This window comes from Oratosquilla oratoria, chromosome 4 (assembly GCF_046742065.1).
Source record: "Oratosquilla oratoria isolate Oo_2021 chromosome 4, ASM4674206v1, whole genome shotgun sequence".
NCBI lineage: Eukaryota > Metazoa > Arthropoda > Malacostraca > Stomatopoda > Squillidae > Oratosquilla > Oratosquilla oratoria.
In genome coordinates, this window is record NC_134780.1 from 36,279,796 (window position 1) to 36,287,295 (window position 7,500).

Sequence of the window (7,500 nt, forward strand, 5' to 3'; positions counted from 1 at the left end):
ACGGATTTGGAAGCGAACCCTCAATGTAAACACTTTTTTATAAGACGTGACCTTTCAAGTCAGGATGCTGAAGTCCTGAGCAGTGGAAAATGGGCTGATGTTATGAATAACGCCCTTGAGGAATGTTCTAAAGGTCTCCAGTTGGAGAGAGAGAGAGAGAGAGAGAGAGAGAGAGAGAGAGAGAGAGAGAGAGAGAGAGAGAGAGAGAGAGAGAGAGAGAAGGAGGGTCTTAGTATTTCGTCGCCAATATCCGGCGATTCTATCCTCAAGGACCATATCGCACCTAAGAGATGGATTTAGAGAGATGGTACAGGAGAGATCGTAGGCTGATAGAAGAAAAGGAGGGTTGTCTGAATTTAATTTTCTAGCAGAGATTAAGAAGGAAACAAAAAAAAATAGATAGAGAGGGAGAGAGAGAGAGAGAGAGAGAAAGAAAGCGAAGCTATTAATTAGCCGTTGCATCTTTCCCATTCATGAGCTTCGACATTATAACGAAGTTGTTGTGGTTATGGCCTGTAGCTCACCAGTGTTTCTATCCTTATGAACAATCTCACAGTAGTGTATAAAGCAGTGACGCCGACCTCACATTGAAAAACATCAAATAGAATGAAATTAGTCCTTTGCGAACCAGATCCAAGATATACCAGAAATATGCTAATATACACATGGTCTATATACAGTATATATATATATATATATATATATATATATATATATATATGTCTATATATACATATACATATATATACAGTATATATATATATATATATATGTGTGTGTGTGTGTGTGTGTGTGTGTGTGTGTGTGTGTGTGTGTGTGTGTGTGGAGGTCAAAACGACAGCATTTTTGCATCTATTTAACTTTTTCTGGTATTTTCGATATGTCTAATGATACTTTTTCCTTCAACCAGATGAACATAAAGCAGGTTTGAATAATCTTCCATTTATACAACGTTTCGTCGTTGATAAGACATCTTCAGGATTTTCTGTAATAACACAAGACAAATAATTACAAAATGGTGTCATGAAAATGAACACTATAACTGGAAATAAAAAATAGTACATACATATATATATATATACATATATATATATATATACATATATATATATATATATATGTGTGTGTGTGTGTGTGTGTGTGTGTGTGTGTGTTGTTGCTCTATTAATGAAATTCTGCTTGCGAAACGTTACTGTTGATTATAAAGGTGTTGTATATAGAAACATATTAGATACTTACTGATGAAATGTATATTTGTACATTTTCTTTATATCATAGGTAATTTTCAGGTGTCTCAAATAGTACATAACAATTGGGGTTTGTTTTCCTTTTTCTGAAACTAGATATTTCAAGACTTGTTAAATGATTAGTGAAAAGGAGGGTCAGTCGTTTTTATGTGATAGCATGCATGCTCTCTCTCTCTCCTCTCTCTCTCCTTCTCTCTCTCTCTCTCCCTATCTGTCTCTCTCTCTCTGCATATATATATATACATATATATATATATACTGTATATATATATATATTATATATATATATGTGTGTGTGTATATATATATATATATATATATATATATGCACACACACACGTATACACACACACACAATGTATATATATATATATATATATATATATATATATATACATATATATATATATATATATATATATATATATATATACACCACCGGGGACACCCGAACCTGATCAATGATGTATCCTAATTATGCAAGCATAATATCATTGCCGAATATCAAGTCTTATTTCTATATACACTAGTTTGTTTATATTATGTTTTTGTAAACAAAATCATATTAATATAATAATAAAAAGTTACGTTTGCATTTGCATTGTTATTATACAGTATGTCAGAGATCACATTTGAATGTCCTCAGTTGTACATGATTGTTTTGTATTTTGGTTATCTCTCTCTTCATAGCCTTCCTCTTTATCTTCTTTTCTTGTACTATTTTTGGTGCCCCATTGTCTTATTCCTCTTTTTTTCTCCCTCTTATTGCGGTTTGCTATTCTTAGGATTATTTATATCTTGGTTCCAATAAATCTCAGCGTTCTCTTGTCTCTCTTTTTCACCCGCAAATGAGATATAGCTACTTGTCGCGTAGACCTAAATGTAAGAAGTCTCTCCGGAGTCCGATTTTTTGTTGTCTTGAAGGAAGATAATTTTTTTTTTTTTTTTTTACTCTCAAGGCAAACTTCCCTCAGTCTGTATAAAATGACCTGATCACACAGACTGGAAGACTCCTCAGTCTCAAAATGAATGAGCCAGCTAAGATCTGAGTCTAAGTCTGAGACTGAGAAAGACTTCCAGCGAGAGGAGGTGTACTGGAAGGCGTGAAAGCTGTCCATGGCCTGGAAATGACCTGGAAATCAGTAAACGAGGCCCGTAGATTAGTGTTGATGTTTTGCTCATCATGAACCTGTTGAATGGTTTTCGTCTCTTTTTTTTTTTTTATCCTGTTATGAAATTTTTAACAATACATACGTATATACAGTATATACATAAGTGGAGTAGGAAACACAGGAGTCTTAGTCTGAGTTTATTCCTGACTAGTTTCGCAGGTATGCTTTTTCAAAGGAATGAGGAAACACAGGAGTCTTAGTCTGAGTTTGTTCCTGATTAGTTTCACAGGTATGCTTTTTCAAAGCAGGTATGCTTTGAAAAAGCATACCTGCGAAATTAGTCAGGAATAACCTCAGACTAAGACTCCTGTGTTTCCTACTCCACTTACGTCAACCTGTCAGAATGTCTCAACATATATAGATACATATATACATGCATACATACATATATACAGTACATACATACGTATGTGCGTACATACATACACACGGCTCGGTGGTATGGTGGTACCGCGCTAGACCGCTAATTCAGCAATCCGAGTTCGAGCCTTTCCCATGACTGAAAATCTAAACATCGTACACTGCAAGCCAGCACTCTAATTCTAGTGAACAACAAGTTATCTGTCTGTGTATGTGCATGTGTGTGTAAACTCACAGCATTACCCATAGATCGGGTCATATACATGAGCCCTGAGCTCTCATCTGGGAAGGTAATGCGTAAATATATCTTAATTACACCTTCCGTACCACTCGGTCCTGTTCCGGCCGCCGTCGACCTGTTTTATTTACCTCCTCCGTGACACCTCCTCCTTTTCCCCCTCCTCCTCCTCCTCCTTCTTCTTCTTCTTCTTCTCCTCCTTTTCCTCCTTAGTAGCGAAGTAAAGGAGCTGGACTGTCTCTTCTTAACGGGACCTCGCAGTGTGTGTGTGTGTGTGTGTGTGTGTGTGTGTGTGTGTGTGTGTGTATGTACGCGTGTGTGTGTGTGTGACAGGCTCCAGATCAGCAGTCCGATCGCCTTCGTCGATTGAGGGCGAAGACGAACGAAAAAAACTGGGAAGAAAGTGAAAGGGCTAAGGGTTGATCCAAAGATGAATGTTCGGTTTGACTCAACGAACTTCCGCGCAACGAGGAACCAGCTGGAGGTTTCGTGACCCACTGACCCGTTGGCAGACACCTTCACAGATTTTTTATTTTGTTTTTTAGTTTTTTATTGGCATGTGCCAATCGATTTCATTCACCTGATGGGAAGACCCGAAAGAGAATTAGGTCTCGATTGATGGAAAGCGTGATTGGCATAATATCTTTAATAATAATCACCTTGCGATAGTAAGAACACAGACTATAATTCATTTTCTGAAGTAAAAAGAGTTTATTGACAGAGTGCCTTTGAATACTAATGATTTCTTTCAAATAAATAAAATCACTGACGGCAGCTAGAATAAAGCCTACAGGTCAACCTGAGAGTGAAAGTATTAACAGTGATAAAATCAGCTGTCGACTTCCAGCATAAAATGTAAAAAGACGGTCTGCAGCCTTGGGAGTTGGTGTCCTTCCTGTGGTACTTGGGTCAGGATAGAAGCGTGGTTTAATCATTTAACTGCCACAGTCGACTTGTAGATTTTATTGTGACTGCCCCCAGGCGATTTAATTCAGCCTTTCTTAATGTCCATACAACGTAAGATCTGAAAAAGTAGATAAATAAATAGATAAGTTAACAGATAAAAGTAGCATGGATCAGTGACACAGATCTAGCTAAGAAAAACGATTTATCAAATAACTAGAAATGATTAATGTAATAGAAATTATGAATATATATATATATATATATATATATATATATTTATGAATATATATGCATATATATGTATGTGTATGTACATATGTACATAAATATATATATGTATATAAATGTGTATGTATATATATATATCTGTATATATATATATATATATATATATATATATACATACATACATATATATTTGTCACTCACTTTGTCTAATATATCTTGTATCCTCAGGAATAAAGTATCCAACCTCTTCGGGTACAGGTATTGTCCCAGATTAATGACCACTGGCCTAAGGTCAGCTTTATAAGGTCACTGGTGGTACGGAAGAAAGGGGGAGGGGAGGGAAGGACTTCGTAATTCATTTGGACGATTTGGTATTTGACTACTACTCAGTTGGACAAAGTGGACTGATGGTGAAGGAGACAAAATGCGTTATCACACTTTTTATCACATTTTTATCACGTTATCACATTTCTATCACGTTATCACATTTTTCCTCCGACTGTTGCCGCACCTTTCGGGAAGGAATCTGATATGCTGGAGGAAAGTAATTTTTGTTGAGAAAACAAATTAGTTTGCCATAATAGTGATTTCACGGCGGAAAAAAAGTTCTGGATGTGGGAGATTCCGCCGATGAATCGAAGGTTGCAGGAAAAATAGCCCAGTCTGATAACCCCTTAAGGCATAGATAAGAAATTAAATCGCTAATATCACCGTCTCTTTTGTTTCCTTGGGCATTAAAAGGCGTGGAAATCAAACTGAATTAGGACTTGATTAAACAAACGAACTTAGAAAACGGAGTATGAAGTGTTTTGAAGAGTATCACTTAATGCATGTGCATGTAGGCATCTAAGCTTGTGTGCGCATGCTTACGTGTGCGTGTGCGTGAGTGCGTGTGTGTGTTTTGTGTGTGTGTGCGTGTATACTTCTACTTGCAAGTTTTTAGTTCCTTGAAATCCAGGCTATCTCGTTGCATCATCGTGTACTTCCAAGCCACGAAGCAGCTTAAACAACTCAACTTTCATCTTGGTCAGTATATCTTTCGCTCTCTTTCTCTCTGTCTTTATCTGTCTCTCCATATGTATATTGTACACACACATACACACACACGCACACACACACACACACACACACACACACACACACACACACACACACACACACACACACACACACACACACACACACACACATACACACACACACACATACCTATATATATATATGTATATATATATATATATATATATATATATACATGTGTGTGTGTATGTCTTTTTTGACAGAAAGTTCTTATGGAAAGAATGACAGGAGTTCAAATGTTTTCGACTAATACGAGATCTTCAGGTTGCACTTAGCACCAAAAGACAACAACCTACATAGAGAGAAAAGAAAGTTATTAAGGAATTTTTGGAAGCAATGAAAGAACTACCTTAAGGAAAGTCCCTATATATTAGGGATTTGAATGACTGACACACCCTTACAGACCAGGGTATTGCATCATTTGTTAGCGGTGACGAATTTCAACTTAGAATGCAGATCACTTGTAACTTGTGTTATGTTTTCCTTAAATCTCTCCTTTACTCTTACGAGACTCCACCTCGATGGAGAGAACCATTGGTTATTACCTACGAAATAATAACACCTAATTCAAAGTATGTATCAAAGCAAACGAGGCTTATAGGGCAACTGAACATTATTCAGACGTCTTCCTAAAGACGAAATTATCTGGTTTAAGTAATCCCTTACCTAAGTTCATATGACCATCAAGAGTATGTTTGATGAGACTCAGTTCATTAGAGTTTCTGTCCAACACTGAATTGCGTGTATGATAGTCTTGGCGTTGCTCCAGCCAGTTATTGTCTCTCACTCGAAGAAGAAGAATATCACTAAACATCTGGCCTCTTCTTATGCTCCATTTTTATTGTCTTACTCTCGTTTTCACATCATTGCCAGTTTCAGTAAAGAGACATTTATCGTACTGCTTACTTCGCCTAAGAGGACTGTCATTGGGTTCTACCAACTCCACCAGCGCCATCTCTTGACCAAATCCGAAACTAACGTTTCGGCAGGCGACAACATCGTCAGGTAATTTTGTGAATTGGTCGTTAGCGTTGTGATGACAAGATCGAAAGTCCGAGAGCATAAAAGAATATTAATATTCCCACGACCGGAAGAGTGCTACCGTGGTGAATAAAATCGCCTGGCGCCAGCCGGCATACAAGTAAGAGTACCATCAGGGACGGATATATTCGAAACACTTTTTTATCGAGTGAGTTTCCGTGGAGGTGAATAGTCTAGCGACAGATGGAACGAAAAGCATTGTACCACAAAGTATGAGAAGGGGATCACGGAGACCTTTGTGTTACGTTAATTATTCCACACACACACACACACACACACACACACACACACACACACACACACACACACACACACACACACACACACACACACACACACTCACACACACACACATGTGTATATATATATAATATATATTTACATATATATACATATATTTACATATGCATATATATATATATATATAATATGCATGTATGTATGTATGTATGTATGTGTGCGTGTGTATGTATATATATATATATATATGTATATATATATATGTATATATATATATATATATATATATATATATCTCTATATATAATTGTATGTGAACACACAAACACACAAAAAACACACACACACACACACACACACACATACACACACACGACTCGACGGCGCAGTAGTAGCGTTCGCAACTGCTGCTACAGCGGTCCAAGTTCGAATCCCGACCAGGGCTGAAATAATTTCAGTATCGCTGCATTGCTAGTCATAACTCCAACTCTTGTGGGCGGGGAATTGTGTGTGTGTGTGCGTCTAAGGTGACAACATAGCCCATAGATCGGTCATATATAAGCTCTGAGGGAAATAGCTGCCGATCACGAGTCCAACACGTGATCCAAGACCATGGTGAATCACATACACATAAATACATGCGTGCACACACACGTGCGCGCGCATACACATACATATATACAATCATTTGGTGTTCTGGAGGAATCAGTCCTACAAACGTTTATGTTAGTATCTAAAAAAGGAAGAGAAGGAGGAGGTATAAGGGGAGGAAGAGGAGGAAGGAGGGGAGGAGGAGGAAAAGGAAAGGTAGGAAGGGATGAAGAGAAAGAGGAAAATTAGGAGGAGAAGGAAGAGTAAAAACAAGAAGAAAAATTAAAGAAGATTAGGGTGGTGTATGAGAAGGTCGAATGTGAAAGAAAGAAAAGAAAAAGGAGGAGAAATAGGAAGAGGAGAGTAATAGACGAAGAAGATGAAACGGAATAGAACG